Raw genomic sequence first — 24,864 nt, forward strand, 5'->3', positions numbered from 1 at the left:
TTGGAGGACATTTTGATCGTTGAGAGATACCAAGAAACAAATGTATCAAATTGTCACAAGAATTGAACTAAAACATTTTTGCGATTTGGGCAGGCTGACTCCAGTCGAATCTCAGGTGAAAATTAACTCGGATGCGTACTCGGCACGAGGTATAGCAGGTTCGCCACTTCGTACTAGTATTTACGGTTAGGTCAGGAATACCTAGTTAATCAAGTCAACAGCGATTCAGGAGCAGAATTAAACAACGAACTCATCAAGGAATTTGTGACACTTTATAAATTAAAAATGCCTCTCAGAACTCCAAATATCCCTAATTCTATAGGAATTGACTTTAGTATACATGGATGGTATGAACATCTAGAGTTCTAATGACTGACAAATTTCCTGAAAATGTGATACACCAATTACACCTTTTGTCTCCTAAAGGTCACTTTATTTAATTTCACATCCTGTAAACTAATTGTAAACACAACGAATTTCATCGGTCTATACATTCAAGACGATAACGAGCGTTAAAGAATCGTTCTAGGTAGAAACATCGACCACCTCCATGGTGATCATATCCATTTCACACTTCATGCATAAGGTCAATCCCTATATATAAATATGTATATCCAAACGTTTGAGCCGCAACCCTTCCAAATGAGCCAGGATTATTCCCAATGGCACGCACGTGATGATGTGATGGTGTGATGCATTCTAGACTATCAGTTGGACATATACTAATGTCAACATCCTGTCTTACTGTCAACTGTTTTCTGTTATCTTAAACAGAGTCTTGTTGATATTTTGCTTTTTACTAAGTTAATTAGTAATTAATTTAACCGTGGATACATGTGATAAAGGCTAAATCGTGAAATCAAATGATAAAAGTTACCATTAATCGGAATATTGAACAGAATCATGAACAAATCACGCGATTGATCTACCAGGTGAGCTTTCTTTCACTGCTAAAAATGTAAGTCTGTATACTATGTAATAGGCATTTGGCCAGTCACAAACTCACTGCCATCAGTACACCGAAAAAAATATTATTCTACAATACTACCAGAACGTATAGTAGTTTAAAATATAGTTATACCTACTAAAATCCGGTAGTAATACCAAATAATGTTATATCGTGTAAAACTTTTTTTTAAACATCAGTGTTTAATTCTAATTAAATGCAATTTAGTATTGCTTACAATTTCGTTGTATATGTAAAGATGCAAGTGTTGTAATTATTAAATGTTTGTCTCGTTTAATATATGCATCGTAACACTAACTATTGATATGGTAACATAAAGATACGAGTGTACACGTTACAAGTTATTATGTTATGGTTACTATAATGCATTGTATTCTGAACGAATTAAACAGTTGTGACAACACCACGGTGTATGCGTACCCACGTACGCGCCCATGACGCCGCCATACCCACCCCCCGCGACGTCCACGTACCCGCTAGTGACCCCGTACCCAGCCGCCACGCCACTACGCCAGCCGCGGATGGAGAAGGCGTCAGGTCACACAGTTATAACATCCTTTGTGTGTGGCCAGGATCCGTCGGAAAGTAGGATCCGTGACTACAATTACAAAAAGCCAATTATTTAAACTTAAATTAGCTTTAGCTGTAGGTATTTGCTATGCAGCTATATCAACACGTGTCGATTGAGGGGATTGACGCCGAAGTCCTTTAAATATTTTTCGGTGGTGTGCAACACGAACGCGTGCTTCATGGACGAATGTCGCTTAACAGACAGTCAATTTGAACAGTGGAAACTTTTGGCAGCTGGCACCAACATGGACACTGACATCAAATACAAGGAACGCACAGTGGTGGAAAAATGCTGTTAGCACAGTGCCGCAAATCACTCGCAAAAGTTTAAATGTGATGGGTTTTAAATAGCATTGTGTAAAATAAGAAATGTGGATTGTTAGATCAGATCTGTTGCTTGATCATGGAGGTTGCAACTACCTATGAATATGCAGAACTTGGGAACATATGTGCAAACAAGCGGACCACAAGATGCCATCGGCGAACGAACAATTCAGTACGACTTTAACAGGCCACTCCCGAGTACATAAATAGTTCTATTCTATTCTATATTCGTCTGTGAATCCTTGTGGAAGACCTACAACATGATAGTATGACGCAACGCAACGTTGATACATAACTGATAATTTTTTCTTGATTGGACTTACTTTATAACATTAATTATTATATATATGTACACTTGATACTCGTTTGGATAAAGTGGTTGTTCGAACAATGCCTTTTCACTCCTACCGCACAATAAGGTAGGTAAGAAAGAGATGAAACGCAGACAACAGCCTCGCTGCATGTGTGGCCAGGATCTGTCGGAACGGAAAAAAGTAGAATCCGTGACGACAATTACAAAAAGCCAATCATTTAAACTTAAATTAGCTTTAGCTGTACATACGCGGATGGCCGGTACTGGCATGTGACCTGGCGCCGAATGGAGTAGCTGTCGGCGTTGGGACCGCTTTGGACGACATATGGATTTAGAGGTTTTGCTGAACGACGTTGATGATTTGTAACCGTGTAGTAATGTGGCAAATGTCCACTTGCAGTGTTTAACAGTAATGCTTTGGTTTACTGTGGCATAAACGCATGTTGCTTGTATCAGAGACAATCTACGTGTACAAAAGGTTAGGCATTATGAAATAAGGGCCCCCCCCACATCTGGCGTCTTTCGAGCGTCGGCGTCTACAATTCTATGGCCGACGTCGACGCAACGTCGACGCAGCATCGACGCAACTGCGCAGCGACGTCATTTTCCATAGCGCTGGACCGACGCCGACAGACGCCGACGCTCGAAAGACGCCACATGTGGGGGGGGGGGGGGCTAAAGGAGATTACTATACAAGACTACACGCGTGGTATTACTATCCTACATTATTCCACTGTTCCTGCCCGGCCACCAAGTAATCCGCACCCCTTCTGCATAACAAACACATTAAACGCTGCTATGCTCTCACGGTAGAAATAATGTTCTTGTAGAAGTAGCAACGTCGACGTCGCAACACAACGAAGTTTAGGGAGTACACTGCTCTCCGTTTTTTCCCTTCCGGTTCAAAAAGGCACAACGACGACATATCGTTAAACGAGTGGACAAACATTGGAATGGGAAACGAAATTAAATGTTGTTAAAATTTCTATGATGTCTTATGAAAATTTGCGTATGACACATTTACGGCTGCAAGAGTTCAAAAGCAATAATTCCTTGTTTGGAGGTGTGAATGTATTATTATGTGGCGATATCATGCAACTACCACCATCAAAAGGGCCTAAGTGTTTCGAACAACCAGCGTGGTTAAATGCAGAAGTACATTTATATTTATGGCGCCAATTCTCCTTTGAGAACTTACTATCAGCATGAGACAAAGCAGCGATACAGAATTTACACTTCGGGCTGGTAAAATGTTTGCATACCGATTGATAGACACAATGTTATCGTGAGAAGTTGTCCCGTTGTGCTCCTGGTTTGGAGAAGCCGGGGAGAAGTTTCCAAAATAGCTATGAAAAAATAACACATTGTTTAGATGTGGTTTAGATTTTTTTAGATCTGGTGCGTATCGTTCATGGAGTGCTACCTTTACCATTAAAGGCACAGAAAAGTTTATTAAGACGACTTTGAAAAATTCTATGAATAGAAAATCCATGAAGGCCTTACACAGGACATTAAAATTACTCAAAATGTATAAAAATACATCTGTAAGGACACAGTTGTCCCCGCCTTGCGACCTGCCCGGTAGTTTTCCCAAAAGTGTAATCACACTTGTAAACTATTGTAACAGTTTTGGCTATCAATATTTATTTACCTTCAGTGTTAACCCAAGTTTTAATACAACAGTTGTGGAACTTTAAATAAACTTTTATCTGATATTTAGTGATTTTAAATTGACAATTCCATCCTTCTGATCCCGGAGCTCAAATAGTGGATACGGACACCCATACACATCCTCAGAAGAAGGAAGAGTTATGTATTTATATGTTGTGTGCCGTTACAAACACATATTTCAAATATTTTTTTACATAAGAAGACGTCAAAAAACGTTGGATCTAAATAAAAATAAACCCAAACGCGGGCAAGCTGCCTGCTCAGGTTTTTTAAAAGCGCAATTGCAAGACCGTGGCAATGGCATTGCTAGCAGAGTCACGGTCTTGGAGGAAGATCAAGTCGGGGCGATGACGAGCACTAGCCGAAGAACCAGTGCCTGGATGTTCCGGAACGCAACGGTCCATGGATTTACCTGATAATACAGTGGAAGCATCTTTGCCCTCAAACTCAACAGATACACAACCGCTTAGAAGATTTATATACACACTTAGAGACTCAAATCGGGGAATCAGCCACCTGCCAATAGTTCACGTCCAGTACAAACAGTGTGTTCCGTAGATCTTTTAAATTATTTAAGGGGGATGGATTCTACGAGTAGAATAAACAACCACTTGGACGATTTTAGCAAGCACATTACGTGAATTACGCAGAATCCCAAGTTCTAGAAAATTCGCAAATATATATATGAAAGTGTCCTCAATTTTGAACGAAAACATTTTGGGTGGATTGACTCCAGTAGTCTCATGTGAAAATAAACTATGATGCTAACTCGGCACGAGGAATAGCAGATTCGCTTCTAGAAGTACCAGTAATGAAGATTTTCCTGAGGATCGACTGGACGCCAACTCGTTACATGCATCCTCGGAAGAGGATGTTCAGCAAAGACCCGAGAAAGAGGAAATATTAAAAAAATGAGACAAGGGAAGAATCAGATGAAGACGTGGCATCAGTAAGTGATGCTTGCAAATCAAAGACTGCCTGCCTGAGAAATATTCCAGTCACAAAGCAGTCGCAACAAAAGTTACTGGATTTACAAAATGAAATGGCTCTTTGTGTTCATTTCCTTTCAAACATTCTCAAAGTGTTTTTAGAGCCATGGCATTAACAAACGAAAATTATAGACAAAGATTTCGTTGGTACTTATAGTTGCTGGGTACCCATACTCAACACCAACATATTATTATGGCCCACTACAAAAAAGGCTCTTGAATTGGACCGGTTGAGAGCGGAAAAAAATTAAGCCCTCCAACTCCAACGACTGGGTCCGATTGCGGTGCGTAGTAAAGGCCAGTGAAATTAATATGTAGTTACATCTAAGGTCACAAAATTTGTAATATTTACCCATTTGATAAACATAGTGATCGTCCCGCATCGCACCAGCAAGGCAGAATTTTATTACAGCACGTGTGGAAAGCTCGTTGGCGCCGAGTATTGGATTGCATGACCTTGAAAATAATTGATAAGATTCCTCAATATATTTTAGCAACATGCGTACTACACATATGTATTTTAAATGGTGACCTGGTGTCATTTCAAGAACCCGCAGCAAAAATACAAGAAAGCTGGGGTCAATTATCAGGTCTCCTGGTCATCTGACATCAGCTGGTACCATCAAGCGGAACTAAAAACTATTTTTTATTAAAAAAAATTGCTATGCTGTTCGTGGACTCTGTAAGTTGGCGCGCGATAAGGCTGTGGCCTCCGCGGCTGCGCATGGCGTAGCCTTGCTCGGGGTCGCGGTGCGGTCGGTGTGGGGGATCGTGCAATATATTGCCGTCTTCGGGACCGAGGTCGGCCATCCGCTAATGTGTCCTTTTAACCCTGCGCCCGGGCTAGGAGAAGTTTTGGCCGATATTGCAAACATAAAAATAATGCTACATTTCCTTCAACCTTGTGCTTAGGACTCGTGTGAAGAACAAAGGAAATGTTTTCCTATATAAACCCGCACATTTTATTATACAATACAATTGATGTCCAACCGTTTCGTGTATCAATCATAAACCACCTTCTGTAAAGTACGGTTCGTCGAACGGTGACAAGTCCTAGACAGCTGCACGAGGCTACCCGCCGAGCTCTGCACGAGAGATAAGTACCACTACGGGCACCTCCGAGCTTTTAGCGATCCAACGCCACCGCATCATGTCGGTGGAGGAATATGGACTCCCCGGAGCCCATTACTACCTGAAGAAACTGAGTTGTAGAATTTCCCGTAGAATAAGGTACTGAAGTTCACTACCTGAAGAAACTCGAGTTGTAGAATTTCCCGTAGAATAAGGTACTGAAGTAGTGTAAATTCATTTTTATTATTTTTCATTTACCTTTCATTAGAGACAAGTTATCGCTAAAACTCATCAAGACAAATACATTTCAAGTAAATTATAGAATTCATTTGGACTGTAAAAACTGGAATGGACTGGAATTGTAATTTATACGGTAAAAAAACTAAATGGGAACATTTAAATCTGGTACACCACCACAACAACTCGACTCCGACTCGTCACTTTTCTCTTTCAGTATTATTTCCATATTACTCATCCTCGTCGTAGAAACCACGGTATCAAAAATGCGCCCTAAAAAGGTGCAAACTGTAACCGATGAACTCTTCCAAGAATTAAAAGTAGCATCAAGATCGGCTTAGTATTTGCACGCGATTTGTGTGACAAATTTCCACAACTATATGATAGAGATGCTGATACAAGAGAACTCATTGGAACACTTTTTTTACGTTGAAGAAAGAGTTCATTATCTCCAAAGGCCGAATAAAATATTGAAGAGAGCCATACGTGACGATGCCTTAGGATCAAGAAAAAAATCTAGAGTCAACAAAAACTTGACTTCGATCTTGTTTATACCAAGTGGTCACAAGACTAATTACTTTTTTATTTCCATATTATTTAACATGTATATAATGAGTTTAGTGTATTATGTAAACGGGTCATATCTTCCAAATAAATCAGTTGTCAAGTCATAAAACCGTGTCTTATTCCAAGCCACATATAACACATTTTGGCGCAGTCGGTAGGATGGGTTTTAACAAAGAACAATCCTACTGCCTTTAAAGTTAAAATTATCAAAACGCGTTCTAATTCTAATGAGACCAATATGTCTCTATCGGGACATTCGTGTTGGCGAATGGCGCCACAGGACTACTAACTGATCCACTCCCTTCCTATTCTAGATTTTCCTATAAAAACGATGGAACAATGTTCCTTAGCGACGAATCCTGGAAACCTATAATCCACCGAGACTTAAGACCCCTCTTGCAAGACTCACTCACGTGATTAGCGACCACATTCGACATTATCTCGACCCGATAATTTTACCCATTAAAAACAAATAATACTTAAAAATAATCCTTGATAAAATTAAAAACAGTCGTGCTGAAGTAAACATTTAACTAGACAAAACGCGAATTGACAGTTAACCCCATCCTTATATAGCTCATTGTACGATTGCTGCATGAAGCGACTCGCAAAACGAGGGAAATTATTTCCATTGGCCACGGAGAAATGGCAAGCTTCAAACCCAAAACTGCTAATTCTATGGAAGTAGTCATTGAAACTGTTGATTTAAACTAGATAAGACTGGTTGTGTTCCCGAATCAGTCACAAATATAGAGAACAAATTCTATAATATACTTAATGTCTAAAATGTAATGGAAACCAGGTCAAAGGTTAAGGAAAACAGGAAATGGCATTAATATACTGGTAAAAACTAAATTAAAAGCCCTAAAAGGTGCAAACTGTAACAGATGAACTCTTCCAAGAATTAAAAGTCATCAAGATCGGTTTAGTGTTTGCACGGGATTTGTGTGACAAATTTCCACAACTAAATGATAGAGATGCTGATACAAGAGAACTCATTGGAACACATTTTTTTAAGTTGATGAAAGAGTTCATTATCTCCAAAGGCCGAATAAAATATTGAAGAGAGGTATACATGACAATGCCTTAGGATCAAGAAAAAAATTTAGATGATAGCAAAAACTTGAAATCGATCTTGTTTATTCTAAGTGGTCACAAGACTAATTACTTTTTTATTTTTTTATTTTTGTAACAAGTATACATATAATGAGTTTAGTGTAAGTATTATGTAAACGGGTCACATCTTCCAAATAAATTACAAAACCGTGTCTTATTCCAAGCCACATAACAATTTTGGCGCAGTCGGTAGGATAATAGGTTTTACCAAAGAACAATCCTACTGCCTTTAAAGTTAAAATTATCAAAACGCGTTCTAATTCTAATGAGACCAATATGTCTCTATCAGGACATTCGTGTTGGCGAATGGAGCCACAGGACAACTAACTGATCCACCCCCTTCCTATTCTAGATTTTTCTATAAAAACGATGGAACAATATTCCTTAGCGACGAATCCTGGAAACAATCCACTGAGACTTAAGACCCCCCTTGCAAGACTCACTCACGTGATTAGCGACCACATTCGACATTATCTCGACCCGATAATTTTACCCATTAAAAACAAAAAATCCTTAAAAATAATCATTGATAAAATTAAAAACAGTCGTGCTGAAGTATAAACATTTAACTAGACAAAACGCGAATTGACAGTTAACCTCATCCTTATATAGCTCATTGTACGATTGCTGCATGAAGCGACTCGCAAAACGAGGGAAATTATTTCCATTGGCCACGGAGAAATGGCAAGCTTCAAACCCAAAACTGCTAATTCTATGGAAGTAGTCATTGAAACTGTTGATTTAAACTAGATAAGACTGGTTGTGTTCCCGAATCAGTCACAAATATAGGGAACAAATTCTATAATATACTTAATGTCTAAAATGTAATGGAAACCAGGTCAAAGGTTAAGGAAAACAGGAAATGGCATTAATATACTGGTAAAAGCTAAATTAAAAGCCCTAAAATGGTGCAAACTGTAACAGATGAACTCTTCCAAGAATTAAAAGTAGCATCAAGATCGGTTTAGTGTTTGCACGGGATTTGTGTGACAAATTTCCACAACTATATGATAGAAATGGCATACAAGAGAACTCATTGGAACAGACATTTTTTTTACCGTTGAAAAAAAGAGTTCATTATCTCCAAAGGCCGAATAAAATATTGAAGAGAGCCATACGTGACGATGCCTTAGGATCAAGAAAAAAATCTAGAGTCAACAAAAAATTGAGATCGATCTTGTTTATACCAAGTGGTCACAAGACTAATTACTTTTTTATTTCCATATTTTTGTAACATGTATAAATATAATGAGTTTAGTGTATTATATAAACGGGTGATATCTTCCAAATAAATTACAAAACCGTGTCTTATTCCAAGCCACATAACAATTTTGGCGCAGTCGGTAGGATAGGATTTAACAAAGAACAATCCTGCTGCCTTTAAAGTTAAAATTATCAAAACGCGTTCTAACTCTAATGACACCAATATGTCTCTATCAGGACCTTCGTGTCGGCGAATGGAGCCACAGGACAACTAACTGATCCACCACCTTCCTATTCTAGATTTTTCTATAAAAACGATGGAACAATATTCCTTAGCGACGAATCCTGGAAACCTATAATCCACCGAGACTTAAGACCCCTCTTGCAAGATTCACTCACGTGATTAGCGACCACAGCCCACATTATCTACACTGGAATGTAGGTATAAGTAACATAATCTATTATTGTAGTAGGTACATATAAGGAGAAGCATGTAATATCACTCTCCTCCATATTAGGTTAGGAATGTAGTCCATATACGGAGACTCATGTAAGATGACTCTCCTCTATATAAGGAATGGAATTCAGATCAAGCTACTGGACACCTGAACTGGATACCTTCCACATGTAAGCCTCCCCACCTAAACACGTATGACCTACATTCCCAAGTTTATATATACTAGGTTTTAATCAATAAATTACAGTATTTACTCTGCACGCATGTGTTTTACTACTGTCCTGGGTCCCATCCTTACACGCGAATTGATAGTTAGCCCCATCCTTAAATAGCTCATTGTACGATGACTGCATGAAGCGACTCGCAAAACGAGGGAAATTAATTCCATTGGCCACGGAGAAATGGCAAGTTTCAAACCCAAAACTGTTAATTCTATGGAAGTAGTCATTGAAACTGTTAATTTAAACTAGATAAGGCTGGTTGTGTTCCCGAATCAGTCACAAATGTAGGGAACAAATTCTATAGGTAATATAATGTCTAAAATGTAATGGAAACCAGGTCAAAGGTTAAGGAAAACAGGAAATGGCATTAATATACTAGTAAAAACTAAATTAAAAGCCCTAAACGGTGCAAACTGTAACAGATGAACTCTTCCAAGAATTAAAAGTAGCGTCAAGATCGGTTTAGTGTTTGCACGGGATTTGTGTGACAAATTTAAGCAACTATATGATAGAGATGCTGATACAAGAGAACTCATTGGAACAATTTTTTTTTTACGTTGAAGAAAGAGTTTATTATCTCCAAAGGGCGAATAAAATATTGAAGAGAGGCATACGTGACGATGCCTTAGGATCAAGAAAAAAATCTAGAATCAACAAAAAATTGAGATCGATCTTGTTTATTCCAAGTGGGCACAAAACTAATTACTCCTTTTTTCCAAATTTTTGTAACATGTATATAATGAGTTTAGTGTATTATGTAAACGGGTCATATCTTCCAAATGTCACAGAATGGTTACCAATAGACACATCGAGAAAACAGAAAAAACCGAATACTAGATGGAGAGATGAGCTACGAAAATTCGATAGATTCTGGTGGAGAACAGCACAGAATAGGAAGGAATGGGAAAAACAGGGGGAGGCCTTTTCCGCACACGCGGCATGCAAATGAAAAAAATAAATTGAAAAACAATAAAAGTTAAAAAATAATAATAATAATTTAATAAATAAGTGTAATAACAAAGAAAGTGTAAAAATAACAAAAACGAATGAAATAAAGGCTATTACTATTACTATCTTCCAAATAAATCAGTTGTCAAGTTATAAAACCGTGTCTTATTCCAAGCCACATAACAATCTTGGCGCAGTCGGTAGGATGGGTTTTAACAAAGAACAATCCTACTGCCTTTAAAGTTAAAATTATCAAAACGCGTTCTAATTCTAATGAGACCAATATGTCTCTATCACAGTGGTTCTTAACCTTTTCAGTCCGGTCACCCCTATGACTAACTAGGGAACCTGATTTTACCCCTCCTCCCAATGGTAATAAAAAATAAAACGTGTACGTTTGTTGTATTATTATATTAGGTTCGTTTATTACCCCCGTAAAATACCAGTTTTACCCCCACGGGGGTAATTACCCCCAGGTTAAGAACCACTGCTCTATCAGGACATGCGTGTTGGCGAATGGAGCCACAGGACAACTAACCGATCCACCCCCTTCCTATTCTAGATTTTTCTATAAAAACGATGGAACAATATTCCTTAGCGACGAATCCTGGAAACAATCCACCGAGACTTAAGACCCCTCTTGCAAGACTCACTCACGTGATTAGCGACCACATCCCACATTGTCTCGACCCGATAATTTTACCCATTAAAATCAACAAATCCTTCTTAAAAATAATCCTTGAAAAAATTAAAAACTATTGTGCTGAAGTAAACTGTTAGCCCCATCTTTAAATAGCTCATTGTACGATGCCTGCATGAAGCGACTCGCAAAACGAGGGAAATTATTTCCATTGGCCACGGAGAAATGGCAAGCTTCAAACCCAAAACTGCTAATTCTATGGCAGTAGTCATTGAAACTGTTGATTTAAACTAGATAAGGCTGGTTGTGTTCCCGAATCAGTCACAAATATAGGGAACAAAATCTATTATACACGGTGTAACATGAGTAAACCGAATAATTTTAACAGCGTATTCCTGATCATATTTAGAGACAAAAATGTCCTATAAACTTTTTTGAACTTCGCCTAGTTTCAGAGATATTATTAATTAAAAAAAAGCAAGTTTTTATTGTTACATAGTTTAAAAGGCCTTTTTGATGGTGATGTTGCTGCTATGGGACGTAGTCTAAATATCCTTATTGATAGATTTCAAAAAGTGACAAGTAACACTTTGCAAAAAGTAGGTTCTACGAAAAAAAAATGTAAAAATCAATTTTAAGTGACAAGTTTACCAATAACATTTATTATTTATGTGCAAATACATCCAAAAAATTGAAAAAAACAAAACAAAAAAAAATTTTTTTTTGGCGAAATTGACCTTAACTCATATTACATTTTTTACTTCTTTTGACCTCAGAAATGCGTGGTTAAAATTATTCGGTTTACTCATGTTACACCGTGTATAATGTCTAAAATGTAATGGAAACCAAGCTTAGGGTTAGAAAATGGCATTAAAATACCGGTGAAAACTAAATTGTACTGAGAAACATATGAAGGAATTGGGTATAGGCAGTTCCACAAAAGAGGTCGACAGTGAATCGAATTAAAAATAAAAGAGGATTCGTTGACAAAATAAATTCGCACACAAACACATCAACTTGTAAAATTAATTAATTTAAGAGATCATTAAAGTGAAACGAAATGTGTTACACATGATAAAAATTTGTAATCCATTAAAGTTTCTTTTTCACACATGTCAAAAATATTGAATAAAAAATAACAGCCCATTGTTCCTAATCTTATGGACTTTGTTTGATTATGCTGTACCTTTATTCTTTGGTAGCAGATACCATATAAAAGATCATTGCGCTCCAATCCTAGGTGTTCCCATTCTCAGAATACTCAGAATATACCATCAACACAGTCATACAGAAAAACTATCTTAGTTCAAAGGCGACCCACGCATGCGCTTGGTAAGATTTATGATGTAGAGGCTCACTCAGGCTCTGCTATGAATAAGAACACCTTGCTTCATAATGTTGCGACAATAAATTCCAACTCTTATAAACCGCTGTTTCAATGAATAGCTAAAATTGAATAGGCACTAAGATAACAACACCACATTAATAGGACAGGACGAGAACAAATATCAGTCTGCTCTACTATCAACAGGATGCATATGAGAATGATACCGCTACAGAGATAAGGTCTTTTATTAAGTATAGCTATTTATTTATTTGGTTATTATTTCACAACATCACAGACATTGGTTTAAATAAAATTTGAAGTCTGACAATAAATTATACCAGAGAAATATAAGCATGGAAAAAATAGTACTATGTAGCTTTTGGGGATAGCAGCAAATAAACTGAAGAATTATAATATCACAATAACAACCTCATGTAGCTAGCTTACTGTGAACTAGACCGACTAAGTAATGTATCTGATACAAACTTATATTCAATGTTTAATATCCACATTAAAACAAGAAATAACTTCAGAAATAAGCACTAATTGTGTTTAGTGACCGATAATAAAATATATTTATATATATTTGTTTAGATTAGTTATATTTATCTGGGGGCATGGCAGTACCCAGTGCTCATAGCACAGCAATCTAGATGTGAATTATTATAACTGACTGCTGACACTAGACAGATTTTACAGCAATTACTAAACAACATTAAATATATTAAAAGACTGTTAATTTGTACTTTTGTACTCTTACTACAAACTATTATAGTATAAAGACAAGTATCCACCACTCACAATGACTGACTGACTGCGACGCATCTGCGACTGCGACGTCTGTGACAGTGACAGCATGGTGAAGTGAAGCGCACCGCACTGCGTTCGTTCGTTATGGTTCCTCTACACGATGGAGCAACGCCGGCCACTCCAAGGGACGCATTTATGCGTTAGAGGGAGCACGTGATATTGCTATCTCATTCTACCGCATAGCTGCGTCCCTTGGAGTGGCCGGCGTTGGCCCATCGTGTAGAGGAACCACCCAGCCCCACGTAACCTTAAAGTTCTAATAGACGGACGTACCGGACTGCGATATTGGTCCGGTCTGAGACTTATTCAATCGTGGTAGGTGCGCCGTACTCACGTCAAGGACGCAGCTATTGGTGAAAGCGAGAAAGAGGTATGGTGACCGGAACAACATCGCGGTCCAGTACGCCCGTCTGTTGTGTAGTGGCTTCTGAATCACGCGCATAGTCTGGAGGGGGCTTAAAGCGCCCTCCAGACTATGCGCGTGAATCGCGGGCGAAGCCGCGAACGCGAGTGTGGAGTCTAGTTCGCTGATATGCGAAATCGACTCCAGACTCGCGTTCGCGGCTTCGCGCCGCGATTCGCGCACGAGTGTGGAGCGGGCTTAAGAACGGGACCCTATTATGCCGGCTACATACGTAAAGCCCGCTCCAGACTATGCGCGTGAATCGCGAGCGAAGCCGCGAACGCGAGTGTAGAGTCGATTTCGCTGTCTGCGAACATCGACGCCACACTTGCGTTCGCGGCTTCGCGCCGCGATTCGCGCACGAGTGTGGAGGGGGCTTAACGATAAAACTGTGCAGTCCGATAATCGACAACGATTTGTCATACACACGGTTCGATTTATCTGCACAGTCGGACTTGTACTTGTACTCCGGCTCGCAGGACTACGGCGTAGGATATAGCTCACTCACCATCCTACGTTGTAGTCCGCCTCGCAGGACTACGGAGCAAGAAATAACTGACACACGGCGGACGGACGGACAGCGAAGTCAGGCGAAGTCTAAAGTAGCTAACACACTATCGCACCGCACCAAGGTCATTGTGGGACGCACCCATAAGTAAAAGGGAGAAAGCGATATCTCTTTCTCCCTCTTACTTATGGGTGCATCCCACAATGACCTTGGTGCGGTGCGGTAGTGTGTTACGGCTCTAACCCCGGCTACATACGTAACGATAAATCGTTGCGATAAAACTGTGCAGTCCGACTGTGCAGATAAATCGAACCGTGTGTATGACAAATCGTTACGATAATCGACAACGATTTGTCATACACACGGTTCGATTTAGCTGGGGTAACCCCGGCTACTCACGTAACGATAAATCGTTGCGATAAAACTGTGCAGTCCGACTGTGCAGATAAATCGAACCGTGTGTATGTCGATTATCGTAACGATTTGTCATACACACGGTTCGATTTATCTGCACAGTTGTCAATTTTTATCTCTTTTCATTCCCGATTCGATTGTATAAAATGACCGAACGGGATAGTCTTATCTTAAGCCCGCTCCAGACTATGCGCGTGAATCGCGGGCGAAGCCGCGAACGTGAGTGTGGAGTCGATTTCGCTGTTTGCGAACATCGACGCCACACTTGCGTTCGCGGCTTCGCGCCGCGATTCGCGCACGAGTGTGGAGGGGGCTTTATGTAGAATATGTAGTATCTTTCAGTAGGAGTACCAGAGAAAGCGCTATTATTGTTTGTCCTTGTCTTAGTTTCGCATTTTTTTATTCTCCGTCGTAAATTTAGTATAGTGTATGGTAGGCAACAAATAAATTCGACAAATCATAAGCCCCCTCCAGACTATGCGCGTGAATCGCGGGCGAAGCCGCGAACGCGAGTGTGGAGTCGATTTCGCTGTCCGCGAAAATCGACGCCACACTCGCGTTCGCGGCTTCGCGCCGCGATTCGCGCACGAGTGTGGAGGAGGCTATAGTGTCGCATTGCTATGCGTATAAGTATTTTGTCCATAGACTTATAATATATAGAGACGGGGTCTCAGCGAGCTGTCACTGTTGCCACTTTTGTTTAGTGTACGATTAACAATTTAACACCACCTTGCTGTAGCCATGTCGATAAAGTCATATCGATAAACTAGCGACATTTCTGACAATTTTAATTTTACTTCAAAGGTTTGACGATATCTAAAATGAACAAAAACGCTTTTATTCTTTATTGTGGTTATCAGATCATAATTTTATCGTCACGCCCCAGCAGGGAACCAAGGGAAAGTTCAGATATTTAATTAAAATACATAAATACCTACTTAGATATGTGTTCCGCAATAATTGAAATATTTTATTATATTTTAACATATTTATTATTCATTAGCATTTCAATTATGTATATGTTTAACGAAGATATTGAAGCTTCAATTAATAGGTATTTCGTTCCGCTGTGTAGCGTTTATCGATATATAACATGATTAAAATCGACTTTTCACATCCCTAAAAGAGCACACATACACGGTTTTACGCACACATACACAGCCTGGATGCATCAAAAAAGGCAACACTTGATTTGAAGTTCACCTTGTCAACAGTATGGTTGTCCTTTTTTGACAAATGGCATTTTAAAAGAGCGAGGAGAGAGAAATGATATTAGTTGCTGCGCCGTGAAAGAGAACAGAAAACGTTGGGCCCTTGATTTTGTCCCTCACGGATGCACGCATATAGCGCGTCTATAGGATCATACCATCTATGAGTTCCTCGGAGTAATTAACAATGGAGCCGCCATTAACAGGCGTTCCCCTCTGTCGAAAATAGGCGGCCAATGGTCAACCTCATGTCAACCATATGTATGGACTGACGTTTATCTGACATGACGTACCTATACATTTGATGTGCCCCTCCCCCGCAAAAAACGGCAGACTATTTTGTACCGAAAATTTTAGACATGGCGTCTCCGTTGGTTATATCCTCCAAGATGAGTTCAATTCATGCCATGTTGTGGAATCGGTGCGGTAGTGTGTTGAGGCTATAAAATCGGATGCCATTTGTTGCAACGTCTGTAGAAGCCTTTAACGTACGGTAGCGTCAGTACTGACAGGGGTGCGAAGCTCCTGACTTCGGCCTAACTCGGCTCCGCTCGGCTCAGCATTGCTCCGAGCAATTTTTAGGGTTGGCACCACTTGACTTCCTTTTGCGTGCACGACCACAGATAAGATAATCACTTAAATTTTGACAACCCTAAATAGCCGAAAGGGATAGTGCCATATATTAGAAAGGGATAGTATGATTCGACCCTGAACCGCTGTCAAACTTCGGTTTTGTAGGAAGCTTCCTTTCTGTACGGTAGTACTATTATTTATTCTGTGGTACTGATTATCTGTTCTGTCTGCTGTCTGTTCTGAGGGGCTACCGCAAAAACCGAAATTCGCAAATTGCGTGGATCTTTCTCTCTCCAATGAAGGCGTAATTAGAGTGACAGAGAAAAATGCCCGCTATTTGCGAATATCGATTTTCGCGGTTATAGACCTGAGTGCTCTGTCATTCTGTGGCGTGTAACGAGACGTCTCGGTTGGGTGTGCTGTGTGTTAGCGTGTTAATTGATCTATTTTTAGATTGTGGTATTTTCGCACTATTTCGAGTAATTGCAGATTTGCAACTGATTTTCATTGTGTCGCTTTTGTGTTCAGCATTGTAATTTATTCGCCAAGTTCTTACGAAATATCTGCATCTGTTCTAACGAGTTCGCATGTTGTCCTTGTAGGCAAGATCCTACAACTTTCATTTTTATTGTTTTGTGACGAAATCTATTGCGTTTTCTTTTCGTTGTGTTGATATGTTCCACTGTTAATAAGGAATCTTGAAAAAAAATCGTGAGTGATACGATATTTTTGTCCGTCACCAGCAAGTTGAGTCTTAATATAGGACGCAAATAAAAGACGCCATTCTACATTCGTACTGCAGGCGATTGTCTGCCAGATAATTTCGAGGTCCTGCGTTGAGTCTAGTCAAAGATGTATTTACAAATGCCCTGTGTGTTTAGAACAATAACTTCTTTTTATAAATGTTAGTCACTGTGACAGTGATTTTAAGAATATCCTTGAAATTAAGCTCTTTCTATACTCTAAAGGGCACAGGTCAGACAGGGTGGTAAGCTTACGTCACATTATGAGGCAAATTATTCACCCTTTCGGATGAGACTCCTTTATTATTAGAAATTTTTATAAAATATGTTGTTGTTAATTAATCTGAATGTCAAATAAATATAAAAAATGAGTACTTTTAAAATGTTTTATCAAACAAGCAACAAAATCGTACTAGACTATTTGAAATGGTTAAGAATGTCCTATGTTGAAACTGAGCTCCTTTAAAATTGCTCAAATTTTATTGTCCTGCGTTGAAAATGAACTAGGTTGTTTTTGGGGCAATATTACTTAATTAATATCTTATTAGCGGGTAATCTGGGGTATTTCAGAATGAGCTGAAACAAATAATTATTCATTACTATAATACCAATAAACTAGTCTATCAAAATACTATACAGTTAGATTAAAGGCAGACATTCTCGATCGCTTCGTCGTGATCACAGCGTTGGTATACACTATAATTATTACAAAACATGGAAAACATTGAGCCAAATGTCGTCAAAGTTTTCCAAGTCTCTGTCGTCTTCGTCGGACAGTAAATGTTTTGGATCAAAGTTTGGCATGATAGGTCTCAATTTTGCGAAATTATACATAATATTTTTTGTTTTTGGTGTACCAAGTCTGCGAATAATAATTCTATCCCATCTTCTAGATAAGTGAGTGTGTTAGTTTATTCATTTTTTAATTTGATCTGTAACATACTCCTTTCCATTCTATTCTGACACACTTACAGTTTTTCCAACGGGGGTATGGAGCGCTCGGTAGGGGTGGGTGTGTTGGGGGGGGGTTGTTGGTGGTGTGCGTGGTGGCTGTCCTTGTGGTGTGTAGGCCTGTACTTCCGCCGGTTTGCCTTCCAGCTCAGGCAGCAGCATTGGTGCAGTCAACTCGCCAGGGCTGCTAGGGCCGTCGGACATCGCCAATATTGATGACAGCGACCTGGTCCTCCTTCTTTTTTTTCCCCCTGCTTCACACTCTGGCCGTTTGCATTCTTCTGTTGCAGTGCCGCCTCCCCCGGATCCGCGAACCCCAGATTGGACGGTTGGATGAGGTCCGTTTCGATGATGGTCGTGAGGTCCATGGGCTCCTCGTTTCCTTCGGTTAATGTTTTTGTCTTTGTTTTTCCGTGGGGCCCATGTTTAGCTCCCATAGGTAAGACAGGGTAATATACATGTGTTAAAAACTTCCTTCTTGTAATGAGAATTTTGGATTTTCCATAACTTCTTTTAGCGACCAATACCTTTTCCATGCATTTTCTATTCTGGTTGCTATTTCCTTCTGAATTTGATCCCCGGGTCCGGGTGAAATTATTTGTCCTAGGTCTGTGTGTGGTGTACATATTCTATATTGCTGTTGTTCTATTTTACATAATAAATTCTTAAGGCACATTTCAGTCGACTTTTTTATTTAATAGTATAATTTTTTCTATTGGATACATAAATTTATATAGTTCGGTTAACTTTTTGAAGACGGTGCCATTAGTCTGTACTCCTTGTGAACATACATGTCTCTCCGAGTTTCCTATATTGTCAGGAATTTTATGTAACAAATGTTTATGTTAATGAATATGGATGTCGAATAAATATATTAATACTTTCATAGCGTTTTTGAAATGGTTAAGAATGTCCTGCGATGGAATTGAGCACCTTTAAGATTGCTCAAGTTTCTTATGTCCTGCGTTGTTTTCGTCCGTGGAGTAACCCTTACTACAAAGTTAAATATCTATTAAATTCTCGTATCTCGATGTACGAGTATTCAAATGTATTTCCAGTCCATTTGACATTATTTTATTAATACAGATCAGAGCATATGGTTTTCTTTGATCATGGTCTTTGTGTTTATGATATAGATAACTCGATCATAACAAATCATTTACAGTAATTCTAGTGCTAGTCATATAATTGCTCTTTTACATGTCTGTCTCTACTAGCGCTTCTCATGTAGCATAATGAATTAATTAATGTTGTAACCTGGTTGGAGTGGACGGTTGAGATTGAAACGACGGAAGTGAAATATAGTTTATAATGGAAATGAAGTCAATTACGGTACAGAGTAGGTACACTTAATTTACCGCCAATTACTAAAGTAACGGTTCGGGAGCCGAACACATCACATTAGTAGTATAGCAGGATCGTATCTAGTGAGCCGGGAGTCCGTCAACACCGGGATAATCCGTTGAAGAAAGATGTCGTGCAAAAATAAGCAAGCCAACTTAAGGAATCTACGTCGACCAAGCGTTCGCACTATCTATCTCTACGCCAGCGGCATCTTTCGGAATAGGTAGTCCCTAACGGCGTAGCTTTGCTACTCGCTATCTGGGTGGCGTTAGTAGTGGTGCCAATCTGTGATTCTAGTTTCGCCCAAACATTTGTCTCTTAGTCTAGTAAGCAGCCAATCATGATCACCATTACAGGTGATTGGTTACAACGATAAGTATACATTTTGATTAGGCCTGAGTTACACTTGTAAGTTTTATTTGTCATTCTGTAGTATAGCCGTGTCCCTACTTACGTAAGTAAAACTTACAAGTGTAACTCAGGCCTTAGGATATCATCTTCAGTATGGATTTATTTATACATATAGTTCGGTCGGTTGGAAAACGATCAGTCTAGTCCGTGTGAAGTGTGATCGTAGACGTTTCACCGAGTCTCCTTTATTATCAGGAATAATATATAAAACATGTTTATGTTAATAAATCAGAATATCGAAAAAATATATAAGTATTACTTAAATACTTTCAAAACGTTTAATCAATGTCGCGTTCTTGAGCGTTCTAACCTACTAGATGTCCCGCTAGGGATGGGAAATTATAAATGAGTAGGCAGAAGAACGGTACAAAATAATTATTTATTACCACAACCAGCTCAGATGGTAAAAATGGGTAAATGTCGTGGTTCGCGCTAATACTTTTTAACGATCGGATTCCGCTAGTCGTTTGCAGCCGAAGTACTCCCCTGACGGTGCCGAGGTGGTAGGCGCTGGTGTTTCTGTCCGGCGCTGAGTTCAGCGCAGCTTCGAACTGCGTGGCGCTGAGTCGGGGAATGGGCCAGAAGCACGCCAGTAGCAAAACGGCAAGCGGGCTGCAAGCAGGAAGCCAACAAGTCACTTTGGACTTTGGACCCCAATTCGGGGTACACTTAAAAACATAATTAAACACCACAGTGATTTTATAATGGTTGAGGAACACGTAGGGACGAAGTTAAAATTCGATTACGGTTTCTATATTTGATCCGTAGCAGAGATCGATAATTAAGCGACGTGCGTTCTACTCAACTGCAATGGTAAAAAATGAACGAGCCAACGCCGTGCGCGATGACACAGCGCACCGATCAGTGCATTCGTTCATGCACTCGCGAATGTGAACATTATTGTGAGTGAATGTTATAACTATGGCGTGACATATTTAAATTAACCAGCGTGATGATGATTTTATAATCTAAATTACCTAGTTCTAAGACAGTATTTTTGTATATTTTAGTGTGTACATTAGTTTAGTATTGTAAATATATTTTAATTAGGTAAGTAGTAGTTCTTAAGGTCTATTTTTATGAAACATGTAACGTATTACGTTACATCAAACAAGCTTATCAAATCAATCTTTGAGTTTTTGAAATGGTTAAGTTAAGAATGTCCTACGTTGAAACCGAGGTCCTTCAGAATGGCTCAAGTTCTATTATGCCCTGCGTTGAAAATATCCGTCCATCTGTCCATTTGTTAATGTCCATGTTGGGGGCGAGCGCCTCGACGCTCGAAATGAAGAGAATGTTATTTTCTGTCCCATCTCCAGCACGTTTGTAGTTGTGTACTTCATTATCGAACCATAATTTAACGCACAATGCAATAGCGTAATCCATTTTTTATGTATTTTAATTTAAACGTTCATAGTGTTTGCTGGTCTATAAAATAATGAAGACAATAAATTGTTAAAACACATCCGATGCAAATAGAGGAACAAGTGACCCAATTACGCAATTAGATAATAGCGAATGAAATCTGCTGTAGTAACTGATAACAGAATAGATCAAATCACTCGCACGCTATATTTGATTAAAACAAAAGTACAGCCAATGCGGGCTTCAGGCCCTCGACGTTGAATTGAGCTGGATCCCGCTTCCGAACTCTTCTCTTGAGGTAGTCCCATGCATGCTCGATCTGATTGAGGTCCGGGCTCAGAGCTGGTCAGTCCAGCGTTGGGATGCCGACTTCATGAAGGTAACCCTTGGTGATAATGGTGATTCTTGCGGTATGACAAGGGGCGTTATCCTGCATCAGATGGAACCCCTCGTCGAAAAACCCCGCGAAAGGAACCACATGCTCCTCCAGAATGTCGGGGATGTACTTTGCCGCGGTCAAACCACCTACAATAACAAGAGAAGTTCTTGTTTCAAGTGGTGTCTCTAACTGACGACGGAGTGGTGATGATGAGGGAAGAGCAGCGTAACGGGATAGGCGGAACGAAATAACTCGAATAACACTAGATGATTCGACAGAATGCATTTACTTCGTAAATACTTCTCATTATATACATGTAGGTTGTCGCTGACACAAGCAATATGCGTTTATGTTACGGTATAACGGTGCTACCGTTAAACACTAAAAGTGGCTAATTGTCATATTACACCGAGGTCCCCTTTTACGATCATGAACGTTGCCATCTATATCAGTCTACTCCGTGTGAAGTGTGATCGTAGACGTTTTACCGAGTCTCATTTATTATCAGGAATAATATATAACATGTTTATATTAATAAATCTGAATATCGAAAAAATATAAGTATTACTTAAATATTTTCAAAACGTTTTATCAAATCACTCTTAGTTTTTGAAATGGTTAAGTTAAGAATGTCCTACGTTGAAACCGAGGTCCTTCAAAATTGCTCAAGTTCTATTATGTCCTGCGTTGAAAATATCCATCCAACAGTCCATTTGTTAATGTCCATGTCGGGGGCGAGCGCCTCGACGCTCGAAATGAAGAGAATGTTGTTTTCTGTCCCATCTCCAGCACGTTTGTAGTTGTAGGTAGGGGAGAGTGGGGGAATTGCGAACACTTAACTTATAACGGTAAAAAATAATAGAAATAGGTCAAAAGATAAATCAACTTTTATTTAAACTTAAACTTTATTTATCTATCTATTCAGGTATCATTAAAAAAAACTCAATAATCAACGTTCTGTTAAAAATATAAGCAAGAAACAAAAAACTTGCCGTTCCATTTTACCCGAGCCCCTATGGGGTAATTGAGATCAGGCCACGGGGAAAATAGGAACAGGGGGGGTAAATAGGAATGGCACGTTTATCAGACTTAATAATAACTAACATTTCTTGTTATGGCACATATCACACACATAACCTTTACTAGTCTCACCAGAAGTACATTGTTCATGTGCCCAGAGCTTACAAATGGCGCACATGATCCAATCTTCCGTTGGTGGGGTTACATATTTTTCGTTACACATAATGCAATAAAACTCTTCTTCGTTTTCAGTTCTCTTGCTCTTTCCTTTCTTAGTTTTTGTCTTATTTTGTGCTGTTTTTGAAGTGTTTGATTTTTTTATTGGAGATTTTCCACTTTTAGATGGAGCTTTTGCAGTTTTAGTGGAACTTTTTTCTTTTTTCATCTGTAATAAAACCCGTCTTTTCTGTTTTTCTTCTAACTGAGTTTTTATTGGAGTGCTGGATAAAATCTCAGAATGTTTCTTGTTGGACCTGGTGGTTCTTGTTGTAGGAATTACTGGCACAGTAACAATCGCATCAAGAGGCACAGGGGTGCTTTTTATTTGTGTAGCTGGAGTGGATGGTGGTAATATGGTCACGTTTTGGTTATTTTCAGGAGTAATCTGCCCGGATTCAAGATCATGTCGTGGCGGTGTTTGATTTTGCTCGAAAGTTCCAGGAACATTTCGTGGTGGTGTTTGATCTGGACAAACAGTATTTACAGTTTCAGGAATATTCCTTATCGGCGCTTGACTCTGGCTGACAGTATTAGAACTTACAGAAATATTTCGTATGGGTGTTGAAGTCTGAGCAACAGTGTTTTGAGACTCGTCCAAACTTTCCTCAACTGCAGTTTCATGAACAATTGATTCTGGATTCAGGTTATTCTGAGCTTGCTGGAACACCAAATTTTCAAAGTTATCTTTAAATTTGTCGGGATCAAGAGGATAAATTCCAGCGGCTCTAAATCCATTAATAGCCTTGCTTATGTTTGCCGTTTTATTGAACGCTTTTGTAAAAAGTTCACCAACCTCGTACTGACTTATGCGTTTACCAGGATTGTTAACCATGTAAAGCTCACATTCTTTGTTATACGCCATCTTCAGTGAACTGAAAATCGTCAGGTCCAATGGCTGCATTTTGTGAGATACATGGGGTGGCAAGGAGAGCACTTGCATGTTATGTTTACGGAAAAGCTCGTAGGCTCCCAGGCTGATGTGGCTTTCGTGATTGTCGAGTATTAATAATACTGGTTCTTCTTTGGTGGGTTTGACAAAGGATATGAAGTGTCGCATGTAATCAATAAAAATAGACTCATTAATCCAACCGGAATCAGATACTGTGGCAACCATGTCATTATTACAGCCCCTTATTAATTGTTCATTCAGCCTTTTTCTTTTGAATATGAACATTGGAGGCACATATATGCCACTGGCGCTGACAGCACAAACTACTGTTGTTGTGACACCACGTTCTCCACTTGTCGCTTTTGCTATTTGTTTTAGTCCTTTTGGAGCCAAGATCTTGTAATTTTTTTGAACGGTGCTAATACCGGTCTCATCAATGTTAAAAATACGATGGCCAGGTATGTTGTGTTTTGTTTGGATCGATGTTAACTGATCAAAAAATCGATTTACTTCCGTAGCGTTAAAAGCTGTAATTCTGTTGAGTGAAGTAGCCTCTGGAACGCGCAAGCTGATATTCGGATGTCGATCCAAAAAGCCATAGTACCAATCTTTGCCTGCCAGCTGAGTTTTTTTGTTAAAATTGTGTTTGATTCCGTTTGCTTCGGCAAACCTAAAAGCAATTTGGCGTAACGAAATCGGTGTTACACCATAAAAGGATTTGCAGCAGTCGAGCACATATTTTTCCAGCTGACTTTCTTGTTCTGTATTAAAAACCGCGCGCCGACCTTTTTTGGGTGGCTTGGGCTCTTTTTGTTTTATTCGATTATATATCGTTGTTTTTGGTACAGAATATTGCAAGGCAGCCTTGCCTAATGAAAGTTTTTTATTTTTTACATCTTCAACTGCACGCTTAAGATCTTCAAAGTCGTACTTTGTTTCAGTCTTTCTTTTGTAATTACGAGGCATCTAAAACAATTTTATAAAGTTAAACAATGCTATATGATTA

The 24,864-nt window shown here is 39.2% G+C and overlaps 1 protein-coding gene across 1 annotated transcript in view; it reads left to right on the forward strand.

Annotated features, from left to right (window-relative positions):
- The first annotated feature begins 15,090 nt into the window (after nucleotides 1-15,090).
- LOC134670655 (uncharacterized) overlaps nucleotides 15,091-24,864 on the forward strand; it is a 237,298-nt gene continuing 227,524 nt past the window's right edge. Inside the window, exon 1 of the mRNA XM_063528469.1 lies at nucleotides 15,091-15,142. The gene's annotated coding sequence lies outside the window, so the exon portion shown is untranslated. The remainder of the gene's footprint in view (nucleotides 15,143-24,864) is intronic.

Source organism: Cydia fagiglandana, chromosome 14 (assembly GCF_963556715.1).
Source record: "Cydia fagiglandana chromosome 14, ilCydFagi1.1, whole genome shotgun sequence".
In the NCBI taxonomy this organism is placed as follows: Eukaryota; Metazoa; Arthropoda; class Insecta; order Lepidoptera; family Tortricidae; genus Cydia; species Cydia fagiglandana.